This window comes from Orcinus orca, chromosome 14 (genome assembly GCF_937001465.1).
Source record: "Orcinus orca chromosome 14, mOrcOrc1.1, whole genome shotgun sequence".
NCBI lineage: Eukaryota > Metazoa > Chordata > Mammalia > Artiodactyla > Delphinidae > Orcinus > Orcinus orca.
Window position 1 is genome coordinate 79458713 of NC_064572.1, and position 12249 is coordinate 79470961.

General features: G+C 43.1%; 1 protein-coding gene across 4 annotated transcripts in view; it reads left to right on the plus strand.

Annotated features, from left to right (window-relative positions):
- Positions 1 to 12249, plus strand: part of SEC23IP (SEC23 interacting protein) — a 103003-nt gene that overhangs the window by 69750 nt on the left and 21004 nt on the right. The window contains exon 20 of one of the 4 annotated variants that reach the window (XR_007471491.1): positions 1529 to 1647. The exons of 2 other annotated variants lie outside the window; for them this stretch is intronic. The gene's annotated coding sequence lies outside the window, so the exon portion shown is untranslated. The remainder of the gene's footprint in view (positions 1 to 1528; positions 1648 to 12249) is intronic. One more of the 4 variants, XR_007471490.1, reaches the window with a different exon arrangement.

A 12249-nucleotide genomic window follows, 5' to 3' on the forward strand; every position in this document is an offset into this window, starting at 1 on the left:
TTATTTTGGAAAAATTTTAAATCTATGAAAAAGTTGCAAAGACAGGGAAGGTTTCCATCTACCTCTCACCCAGTTGTTAACTGTTCCACTGTTGTTAACATCTTACATCACCACAGTACATTTGCCAAAACTAAGAAACTGACTTGGGTACATTGTCATTAACCAAACTCCAGACTTTATTTAGATTTGCCAGTTTTTCCATGAATATCGTCTTTCTGTTCCAGGATCCAAATCCAGGATACTATATTGCACTTAGTTATGACATCCCTGCAGCCTCCAAATGTAGTTTCCCAGTCTTTCCTTATTTTTCATCACCTTGACAGAGATCTGAGCTATATTGAAATTACTTTCATTTGTTGGGTTGTGTTTCTTTGTGACACTGCTAGGAAAATGAACAACAGGAACCCAAGCTTTATAAGAATTACAACACTTATCCCATTTGATAATTAGTTTTGTATTTACTTGTGCAATTCTTTGGTTGTCTGCCTTCCCCAGTAGCCTGGAAGATCCATGATGGTAGGGGCTATGTTTGCTTTTGTAAACCCAGCATGATGTCTGGCACATAGTAGTTGCTCCATAAATACATGTTGAATGAATATGTTCACTTATACATATTGGCACACATCCAGAGTTAATGATCTTTAAGTTTTTTTTTTTTTTTTTTTGGCCATGCAGCATGTGGGATCTTAGTTCCCCAACCAGGGATCAAACCCACACTTTAACCACTGGACCACCAGGGAAATCCCATCATAAGCTTTTTTTTTTTTTTTTGCGGTACGCGGGCCTCTCACTGTTGTGGCCTCTCCCGTTGCGGAGCACAGGCTCCGGACGCGCAGGCTCAGCGGCCATGGCTTACGGGCCTAGCCACTCCACGGCGTGTGGGATCTTCCCGGACCGGGGCACGAACCCGTGTCCCCTGCATTGGCAGGCAGACTCTCAACCACTGCGCCACCAGGGAAGCCCGCATCATAAGCACTTTTTTTTTTTTTTTTAAAGAACAGGAATCTTTTTTTTTTATAGTTTTGTTTGTTTGTTTGTTAATTTTATTTATTTATTTATTTTTGGCTGTGTTGGGTCTTCGTTTCTGTGCGAGGGCTTCTCTAGTTGCAGCAAGTGGGGGCCACTCTTCATCGCTGTGCGCGGGCCTCTCACTATTGCGGCCTCTCTTGCTGTGGAGCCCAGGCTCCAGACGCGCAGGCTCAGTAATTGTGGCTCACGGGCCTAGTTGCTCCGTGGCATGTGGGAGCAACCCATGTCCTGCCATGTCCTCTGCATTGGCAGGCAGATTCTCAACCACTGCGCCACCAGGGAAGCCTCATAAGCATTTTTAATGAATCAATGAGCCTCAGTAGTCCTCCGAGGACTTAGAATTGTGCCTTAATTATAGTAAGTCCTAAACAAATAATAACTGTTTGCCATACACACTGCCAAATGCTTTACCTACCTTAGCTGAATAAATAAGCATACAATTAAGTTACATAAAATGAGAATTGCAAAATTCTAAGAGACAATACTCTGCCTCTTCCAGATGAGGAGCTCTTATTTAATGCCCATGAATTGTTCCTTTCAGTCAAGCCTAATGCAGTTGAAGAGAAGAAAGATGTCAGAATGGGCACAGCGGCTGCTCTCCTAGAAAGAGCACACTGAGTAAGTATGGTGTGTCCGGGTGCCACGGAGTGGAAGGAGAAATTGTCGGTTTCTCAGGAGCAATGTATGCAGAGAAAAACATCACAAGGGAAGAAAATACAAATTCCTAGGACTCACCTCTGCCACTTTGAAACCTAACGCCTAAGTTCAGAAAACTTTATTCTAATTAAATGCAACTTCATTTTAATTCACTGCAAAACTTTCATCCAACTCTTAACGTTTGAATTTTAAGATTTCACTCTTTAGTATTGCTATTCATGTTACTATTCGCGTTTTAGTTAAAATGATAAGAGTGCAAATCATTTGTTGGACTTTCTTGTGGGGGGCGGATGGCACCATCTGGGAAGTTCCATCTTAATGGAATTTGGGAAATACGAGAAGCTGAGCTGGTGGTGTCCACGGCGGAAAACAATAATGCTTTCCAGTGGCAGCTCAACTGACATTATTACTAAAAGCTTTACATGGTGCTTCATATATAATTCAGAAATAATAATAAATTGGAGTTGGACTTTTGGCTCCTCTCCCAGATTAAATCCCTTGAGTGTTTAATGTTTATCTTATAGAAGACACACAAAGAATTCAATTTTAGACCTGTATATTTATCTAAATGCAGTGAGTGACCACTTTTTGTGTGTGTGTGTGTGTGTGTGTGTGTGTGTGTGTGTGTAGGGAAAAGTAAAAATGTGCTTCAGAGCAAAATACAGGAAAAGTCATTAAAGTAAAAATTCAGGATTGGGACTCTGTAATATATTTTGCTAGTAGCAGCATAGCCCAATAAATCAGGTCTATTTGTTTAGTTTCTTTATAATTGATTTTCCATATTTTTCAGCAAGCCACAAAAATTCATCTTTCAATATGTCTGTTTTTATCTATGACCTTCTATGGGAAGAAATTACATGTGCCCGTATTTTAAATTATTTTCCCTCATGAAATTTTCATGGCCTTACTTGCAGATTGCTCTTCCATAAAAGGGCTCATTCATTTATTCACCCATTGTTTGCAAACGCTTTACATTGGAGTCCCATTGATTAGCTCAGTGTCTGACATATAGTGGCATTGGATACATATTTGTTGGATGAAAAAATATTGTCTGCATGCACGCAACATCGTTTTGAATGTATTTCCTAAGCCATGGTCACTTGAGATGCTCATTTTCTTTCACTACATGTTCTCCCTTTCTTTGATAGTGAAAGAACTTTTACCTTGGCTCTGCCTTTAGAAAGAAGGGACTTTCCCTCTCCTTGCCACCATTCCCCCTTCTTACTGGTTGGAATGTAGACAAGGTGTAGAGCCATTGTAGACAGATAAAGGCCATGCTCTGAGGATGGCAGAGTCACAGGTGGCAGGTGCTTGGATCCCTGCTCTCCAGCCCCACACACTGCATCTGTACCATTATGTGAGAGAGAAATGAACTCCCATCTTTTTAAAGCCATTGTTATTTGGAGGTGTTTCTTATGCAGCAGCCGGATCTGTCTTTTAACCATACTGTTCTCAAGGCACTTAATTCTAGAAGGGGTTAGAAGTTCTCAAATAACCATAATATAAGCCAGGATGTGAGAAATTCCATGAGAGCTCAGTAAATGCTCTGAGGGTTTGGAAGAGGGAGGGTCCACATCCATCAGGAGAGCAAGTCAGGTGTGCTTTAGATACTAGGATATCTGAATTTTGAGAGCAGCATTACTCTAGTATCTGATGGCCATGGATATTCTTATTCATGGTACCCTAACTGCCTGGCTTACCTTGTCTGTCTGGCACAGAGTTGCCACCTTCAGACTTGGGAAAAGCAGACAGATATTCCTGAGGGTCTGGGGTGATGGGTGGTGGTGTCAGTGTGCACTCAGCCTGCACCAGGACAAAGAGGCCGACTGAGCTTTCTCTAGGTAAATGAATTACAGCCCTCGCAAATTATCGAGGTGGTCAGGAGGTTTGGGGTCAGACAAATGTTGGGGTTTAGATTCTGCCTATACTGCCTCCCAGCTGTGAGCAAAAGACTGTAGGAGCTGAGATCTGGCTCTTTGGGTTCAAATCTCTGTTCCACCAGTTAGGACCTATGTGACTACAGCAATTTGTTTAACCTCTCTGTGACCTGATTTCCCGTGGGATGAAAGTACCCACTTCTTAGGACTGGTTGAGGAGTGTTGAGGAGATTAAGGGAGAACTCCTGATGATATTGTCTTTTTCTTTAAATTAATCAATTAATTTATTTATTTTTAGCTGCGTTGGGTTTTTGTTGCTGTGTGCGGGTTTTCTTTAGTTGCGTCCAGCGGGGACTACTCTTCATTGCCTGCATGGGCTTCTCATTGTGGTGGCTTCTCTTGTTGCAGAGCACGGGCTCTAGGCACACGGGCTTCAGCAGTTGTGGCATGCAGGCTCAGTAGCTGTGGCTCATGGGCTAACAGTGAAGGCTCAGTAGTTGTGGTGCACGCGCTTAGTTGCTCCGCGGCATGTGGGATATTCCCGGACCAGGGCTCGAACCCATGTCCCGTGCATTGGCTCGAACCCGTGTCCCCTGCATTGGCAGGTGGATTCTTAACCACTGCGCCACCAGGAAGTCCAATAATATTGTCTTTAACACATATTTAATGTTTAGTATGTGCCAGGCACACAAATATATTTATATATTTATTTAATGTATATAAAGAGAACAGTGTCTGGTATATAGTAACTACTTGATGAATATTACCTGTGACTGTTGTTTTTAATGACACAACTTCTTGTGATTTAATGGCCTCAGTTTTATGCATGTGTAAAACAAAGGTGATAATACTAATCTTCTTGTCATAAAATTAGGGTCATAAGATTATGTCTATAAAGCACTTGCAAAATGCCAGGTTTTAACAGTAGGGTCAACACATTATTAAGCACTTTTTGAAGTAAGTCTCCAAAGTATATTTCCCCGTACATTTCCTATGTACTTCTAAGGCAAATAAAGAGACACACGCAGTTTTGTTAAGTGCAGACTTGAGGGAGGGAGGAAGCCATGGGCACAAGTGAAATAGTAAGTGTCTGGCTAAACACCCTGCTGCACTGGCGATCTTTGTAAGGATTTTGCGGCAAAGATACAGAGAATTTCAGTTGGTGTCAGGGGAGGGAAATAGGAGTAGCTGCCCTTTATTGAGGCCTTCTCTGTGGTTCACCACAGCCCTGGGAGGTGACTGTGTCCCTTCTGACGGTCAAGAAAAGTGAGGTTCAGAGAAGGTAACCCAGCTGGCCTGGAACTTACTGTACACACCCTCTGAGTTACCGTTCAGTCTCGTTCTGGCTGAAGTGCCAATAGCAGGGCCAAGGAAACAGGCAGGAATGGTGGACGGTGAGCTTGACTCACCTGGAGGTCCCTGCCCACCTGTGGGTGTCAGCAGACCCCCCCCCCCCCGCCCCTCTGACAGCCTTCGACTGTCCCACAAGGTGCCCAAGCGAAATAATCCCAGACCCTGTGATGATCCCTTGGGGGCTATTCCCCTGGATCTTCCAGGCCCTGGTCATCTCTCAGTCATTTAGGGATAAGCACCTCCTTTCCCTCCTCAGCTAGAGTGGGAGAACTCTTACTGTGGTGTCTCCCACATGGGGCACACACAGTCTCGTGGTGTCACTGGGAGCATTGCAATCATAGGGAAGAGCGCTCTGAGTTGGCCACACTTTTCCGGAGCTCTTTGAAAGCATGGCTCTCTTTCTCTTGCCTTTCTGGGTCTCTGGGAGGGTTGTGATGGACTGTGAGGACCCTCTCAGTTCCTAACCATTCTCTCTGCCCTCCCTGTGCTGTTGTTTCCTGGCTTTTATGGCACAAAGGACAAGGTAGAAGGTGCCCAGGGTTCCAGGTGGGACAGGTGACGCTCGTTCTCTCCACTCTGGGATTTCTAATCCATCTGGGTCTCTGCCAGCAGATTTCAGCACCTTGTCTTCTGGGAGCAGACCCCAAAGCCAGACTGTTTCGGTTCCCTTCCTTCCTCTCCAGCGCTCTGCCACCCTCCTTTTCTAGCTCCAGGGTAAGAGAGTGCGTGAGGGCTGCGGAGGGCACGGGACGGGGAACCGCTTCTGCCAGGCGGCACCTCTTTTCAGATTTTTTTTTCTTTTACTTGGACTGTGCCCTTTGCACTTAGAAGCAAGTAATTTGTTGTCTCCATTCTCTGGATGTGACCTGATCACAGCCCCTGGGACATGAACATGGGCCACTTTTCACGATCCAAAGAGACTGTATAGAGGGAGCCTGGGGCCAAAGGGCGTGATTCCTATCTCACAAGATCATCCTGCTGCATTTCTTTGCTTGGAGTGTGTATGTGTGTGTGTGTGCGCACGCGTGTGTGTGTGTGTGTGTGTGTTTCAATTCTTCCTTTGCCTCACGGATCCTTAAAATGATGAGACAGATTCCACCGAGTCCCGCAGCTTTGTACAGAAACGAGTGTGGCTATATATGTTTCTCTTACTTTGTAACCAGTAGGAATTTTTCTGTGTTAAAGAGTTTTGGAGGCATTTTCCCAAGAGCCCACAGGCCATCTTTCATAGCAAACACATTCGTCAGAGCTTTATAGGATGTAGGACAAGCCCCAGCAGCAGGTTTCATGAGTGAGGGTAGTGCATCGTTCAGCCGTATCATCTAGTGCAAGTTTACCATACACTTTTTATCCAGAATCTACTCTAGATAAAGCCATGTGAAACTCCAACAGCCCCTGACTGGGGGATATCACAAAATAGGACTGCTCTGGGGGGATTTGCTTTTTACTGATGGTCTGTAGTCATCTTCAGTATATGCTTTGAGTCGCAGATCTGAACACAGTGGCTGTGGACATTTGGGACAAGGAGCAGAGCCTGATGAGCCCTACATTCCTGAGCCAGTTGCCTCTAAAGCTTTACTTCTGTGCCCGTCTTAATGCTGAGATTCTGTTTGAAAGTTGTCACTTGCTGGCCGTGTCGACAGAGGTTGTCACGAGACAGATAGCTGCGAATGATGACCTGTTGTAGGGGGACACAGGATTTGAAAGTCACTGGCGTGGGGCAAGAGGAGGCCAATGGGTGCTTTCCGTTTTAATGAAGATCTTTAGCAGTGAGAGGATGAAGCTGAGAGATGATCTAAGGTACAAAACGTACCTTAAATTTTACTGTTAATGTTTATTATTTTCCCCAGATAATAAAAGTAGAAAATTTGGAGGATACAGGTAATTATAAAGAAGAAAGCAATTACCCACCATTCCACCACCCAGAGCTAAGCTTTTATCTATGCACATATTCCTACATGTAGCATATATTATATTATATAAGAATATCTTATACTTAATATTTTATAAATATTTTATATAGAGAAATTTTGTAATGATGAAAGCGATGCAGGCTTGCTGTAGAAAACTCAAGCAGAGCAGACCGTGTAAGCCAGCAGTCTCCCCTACCACCTCCTGGAGGGTCAGCGTCAACATCTGGTGTGCATCCTTCCAGATGTTTTGTCCACACATGTACTCTCTGCAAATTATTTTATTCACTTATCTATTCTTTCTCACAGCCACCTGGCCCTAGATTTCCAATATCTTCTTCCAGTTCCCTGTGCTGGTGCCTGACTGGCTCAGTTAACGAGCTCACCACGCTGAACAGACTGAGGCCACTGGTTCCATACCCAGCTAGGGCCCTTTGGAATCATAGCGCATACGGGCACTCCCAGTGGCCTGGCCACCGAACATGGATGGGCTGGTTTCCAGGGCATGAGAAGAGAGCAAAAGTCCACTCTCCTTTCTGGGAGAAAGAACTTCTCACGGGGATGTCTGTAGAGGACCCCAGGAGCAAGGTAGGTCCCCCACCCCCATCCTCCCTGTGCACGGCCATCGTAATTCCCACCCTGTCACAGCGATCCTCTGTGTGGTGATTGTGGCTTGCTTAGCAGAGGCTACCTGCAGTTAAGTTGATTTAAAGAAATGAAAGATATGTTATGTCTCAACGTTTGTAGTTGCACATTCGTATGTATTCCAAACTTGTACAGCTTCTCAGAAACTCTAGAAAGGTAGCTTCTGAGTTGACGTCTAACGTGTCTGAAAAATATTGGTGGTGTCTGGAAGCATGGGAAAGTTGGACAATCTAATATCTCCTGGCAACACATTGTTTACAAACATTACCCACCTCCTAAGAAGGATGGTGGCAAGTGTTCATGCTGGCTTGGCCACTGACAGAAGAACGGGTGATTCCCAGCGCTCTCTTAATGCTGTCACCAGCTGGTGACTTTCTCTCTCTCTCTCTCTCTCTCTCTCACTGCCCCCCGCCCCTCCCCGCTTCCCCTCCCTTCCTCTCTCTGACATGCTGGAGGGTAGTGTAGTTGGAAATCCACATTTTTCTGTATGCTCTCCCAATTTTTAAATGCAAGCCATTAACTTAATTTTCCAAAACTCCATGCAGGTAGAAAAAACCCGCATCTGTGGGCTACATTTGGCATCTATGGCCCTGCAGGGCTAAATTCCACCCTACCCTTCAAGTTACATTGTCTTTTCATAATTTCAAAAAAATCTCTGAAATCCCAAAGTCCTTATCTTGCCTATCTCATGGGATTTATAGGCCAATCAGCTAAGTAGTTATTTATATTCAACACCCTTTAGCTGACTCTTTAAGAGGATTAAGGGGCTGACTTTAAAACACTTAAAAGGTGGCTGTTTTGGATATACTTTTAATGTATGCTAAAGGGATTTTGGTTTAAGGAACAAATTCTGTGGTTTTGTAAAGAGAGGCTAAATGGAAATTAAACTTATTATAGAAATATCAGTGAGCATGGTTACCTTCCTATAATATAAATTCAAGCCTACACTGATTTAAGAGTGTTATGATGCTATCTATCTCTTTGAACAGAGTAAAATGGTAGTATACATGACAAAGTTGAAAGGTTGTTCAGTTCTTTTTTCCATTATTAGAGTCTAAAGCTCCTTTTTCTATGTGGAACAAAGATGTCAATTATACAGAAAAACATCAGACGCTTTCCCTATTACCTGCTCCCCAACCCCCATATCTTTCTCTTAGTTGCGGCACGTGAGATCTTTGTTGTGGCATGTGGAATCTTTTAGTTGTGGCATGCAGAATTCTTAGTTGCAGCATGCGGACTCTTTAGTTGCGGCATGCGGGATCTAGTTCCCTGACCAGGGATCGAACCTGGGGCCCCCTGCATTGGGAGCACAGAGTCTTACCCACTGGACCACCAGGGAAGTCCCCCTCAGTACATTCTAAACTGCCTGCAGGGTCCACAGGAAATATATTGTGGTCTCCAAGCCGTCAGTACTAACTACTGATTTATCTATTTTCTGGCTCATCACCTTTCTCTTCGGAGCGATTAATCAGCTCTCAGGACGCTAAGAACTAAGAGTAAGTCTGATTCTGTAAGATGATAAGAAAAATGAGTGAATGGTATTTGGCGATAGTTGCTGGCTTCACTGCTTTATGTTCTTGTCACTGGGTTGACACGCTATGATAAAATCCATTTCTTTTATGGGAATTTTTTTTTACAGGAGTCTGGAGGCTCCATGTGTCAGTAACTCAGTTCCCAGATCAGTGGAGACCTTGAATCTGTGCCCCTCTATTGAACAATGGGAAGTTTCCCTTCCAAAGTCAACTCGAATATCTGACAATTAGAAAAAAATTCTAATTTTGGGGGGGTGGGTAGAGCTTAATAATATCTAATTCCGAATGATATGCAGTATTACATTTAGCGTAAGGACAAACCATACATTAGAGGGTCACAAAACCTGTTCCTTGGAACCATATTTATTTTTTCACAGTTCTTCATGACAATCAGTTGTGGCTTAAAAGTCACAGATGGTTGGGCTGAACTTGTGCTTGCACTTTTCTTTATTGGTAAAGACGTTCTCTAAATACAAGGTTCCTATCAGCATCCAATGAAGACTTTCTTGTTGCTCTTTTAACTCTATCATAGTTCTAGAAGTCACAGGTTTTCAACTGCAGTGTGTTCCTACTGTGATATATATTGCCACTAATATAACAAGAAATGATCTTAGGAGATATATGAATGCTTTTTTAAATTTAAGTGGCTATATATTTATTTTAAGGTAGTTGAAAAAAATACAACTAGCACACCAAACCAGTGAATTCAGATCTTATATCATTCTTTTGACATAAAGTAGATGATTTAAATGAAATTATTAAGTAAATAATGGTTTGGGTGATACACGAATACAGCAAAAATCATATGGATGGGGCTTCCCTGGTGGTGCAGTGGTTAAGAATCCGCCTGCCAATGCAGGGGACATGGGTTTGAGCCCTGGTCCGGGAAGATCCCACATGCCACGGAGCAACTAAGCCCATGTGCCACAACTACTGAGCCCATGTGCCACAACTACTGAAGCCCACACGCCCTAGGGCCCGTGCTCCACAACATGAGAAGCCACAGGAATGAGAAGCCCGCGCACCACAACGAAGAGTAGCCCCCGCTCGCTGCAACTAGAGAAAGCCTGTGCGCAGCAAGGAAGACCCAACGCAGCCTAAAAAAAAAAAATAAAAAATCATATGGATGGTTCGGAAATGATTGAAGCATGAGAAACTGAATTAATGAAGTCTCACTGGGTCTGTCAGCGTGATACTATCTTTTAACTTTAAAATTTCAATCAAATTAGGATTAGATGGACCTCAAAGGTTAACATAGATAATCCTAATGATTTAACATGGAGCCTGAAAAGAATAAGTCAGTTGTTGAGCTTAGCTTCCCGTTTTACCATCTTGCATCTTAGGTTCTATTGTTGTAGGCACCTTATGTTATATAATAGTGTACCCTCTGGACTCCTGACTCTACCACTTAATTTTTGTGTGAACTCAAATTTATTCAACTGCTATGAATCTATTTCTCTCACCTGTAAAATGGGGAAAAAATAGTACCAGGCTTGGGAGTTTCTTCTAAAGATTAAATAAATGAAAACACATTAAGGATTTAGGCTGTTACCTCATGAAGCACTGAATAAATATTAGCTATTATTATTTTACGTTTCTGAAAGGTTGTGTAAATATAGTGGTTTACACCTAAAATTTCATTTATCATGCCACAGAAGAGTCTATTTAGGGACTCCCCTGGTGGCGCAGTGGTTAAGAATCCACCTGCCAATGCAGGGGACATGGGTTCGATCCCTGGTCCGGGAAGATCCCATATGCCATGGAGCAACTAAGCCCGAGGGCCACAACTACTGAGCCTGCATGCCACAACTACTGAAGCCCGCGTGCCTAGAGCCTGTGCTCCACGGCAAGAGAAGCCACCACAATGAGAAGCTCGTGCACCACAACGAAGAGTAGTCCCTACTCGCCACAACTAGAGAAAGCCTGCACATAGCAACGAAGAGTATTCCCTACTCGCCACAACTAGAGAAAGCCTGCACATAGCAACGAAGACCCAACGCAGCCAAATAAATAAATAAATAAATAAATGTATAAAAAAAGAAAAGAAGAGAAACGCTTGGTGAGCCCTGTTGTGAAGCAAAGAATTACTGTGAAATGTACTGCTTTTTAAGATCTGTATTTTTGGATAGAATGGGTTGAATGTGAGGCTGTTCTTGGAAACATTTAAGTCCTATAAGATTTGACAGGCATTTCTTTTCACTGGTTCTCACTATGACTTGGCACAAAGAAAGTTACTTCACATGGTAATGTAAATTAGCTCAGGATTCTTGAAGGCAAATATTTCAAACAGTATGTGTAATACTTTAGGATGATAGACTGTATATCGAGAAAAAGAACTACATTTCTCCTGGGAATCTTTTAGAGGAGCTCTAGATTAGGGCGCTTGAAAATGAGGTTTTGGTTTCCATTCTCTTTAGCACCACCTGAATAGGATGCAATTTCATTCTTCAAAAAGTTTGTAAGATATCAAATTTTTTGCAGTTAAGTATGTTATATATTCTTACCTGGGAGAGTATTTTTAAAAATCTGTTTATTACTTGCTTGACTTTATGCTTAATCTTTTTTTTAACTTTTTATTTTATATTGGAGTGTAATTGGTTAACAACGTTGTGATAGTTTCAGGTGTACAGCAAAGTGATTCAGTTATACATGTACATGTATCTATTCTTTTTCAAATTCTTTTCCCATTTAGGTTGTTACATACTACTGAGCAGAGTTCCCTGTGCTATACAGTAGGTCCTTGTTGGTTATCCATTTTAAGTATAGTAGTGTGTGCATGTCAACCCCAAACTTGAAGAGTTTTTTGATTGTAGCTGTTTAGGTAGGGCTACATGGAGAATTGTAGAGTTTTGAGAGTTGGACGAAGCCTGAGGTATTGTTTTTCTTTTTTTTTTCTTTTTTTTTTTTTTTGCGGTACGCGGGCCTCTCACTGTTGTGGCCTCTCCCGTTGCGGAGCACAGGCTCCGGACGCACAGGTTCAGCGGCCATGGCTCACGGGCCCAGCCGCTCCGCAGCATGTGGGATCTTCCCAGACCGGGGCACGAACCCGTGTCCCCTGCATCGGCAGGCGGACTCTCAACCACTGCGCCACCAGGGAAGCCCTGAGGTATTGTTATCTTCTTCTTGTTCTTTCTTTCTCTCACAGAGCTGTACAGAAGTTCACCAACTTGTCCAAATTGCCCAGCTTGGTAGTATTGAATAATTCTTTTAATTTAGTACCCCATGCCCAATTCTGTTTAGATTCTT